Genomic DNA, 225 nt, shown 5'->3' with positions numbered 1-225 from the left:
GTGGGAAAGCAGCCCAGCTCGGTGCAGGGCAGGTCCTGAGATACTGGACCCGGAGTGGGACTGTTGGCAGGACTCGAGCGATCAGGCAGGCATCGGGGTGGGCTGGATCTGCCTGAGCAGTCTCAGTGGGGCTGAGACTTGTAGGGACCCTGGCAGCAAGTCCCTTGCCCGGCTGCTGGTGCTTGGCCTGGTTTAACCATCTCTAGCTGGGGCGTGAGGCCGGGC

At 64.4% G+C, this 225-nt stretch overlaps 1 protein-coding gene across 1 annotated transcript in view; it reads left to right on the top strand.

Annotated features, from left to right (window-relative positions):
• MIEF2 (mitochondrial elongation factor 2) overlaps positions 1–225 on the top strand; it is a gene marked incomplete at its 5' end in the record, with an annotated part of 2074 nt that overhangs the window by 607 nt on the left and 1242 nt on the right.

Source organism: Fulmarus glacialis, unplaced genomic scaffold, assembly GCF_000690835.1.
Source record: "Fulmarus glacialis isolate BGI_N327 unplaced genomic scaffold, ASM69083v1 scaffold20748, whole genome shotgun sequence".
In the NCBI taxonomy this organism is placed as follows: Eukaryota; Metazoa; Chordata; class Aves; order Procellariiformes; family Procellariidae; genus Fulmarus; species Fulmarus glacialis.
The sequence above is the reverse complement of the archived record's forward strand: the minus strand, read 5'-3'. Positions and strand labels throughout refer to the sequence as shown.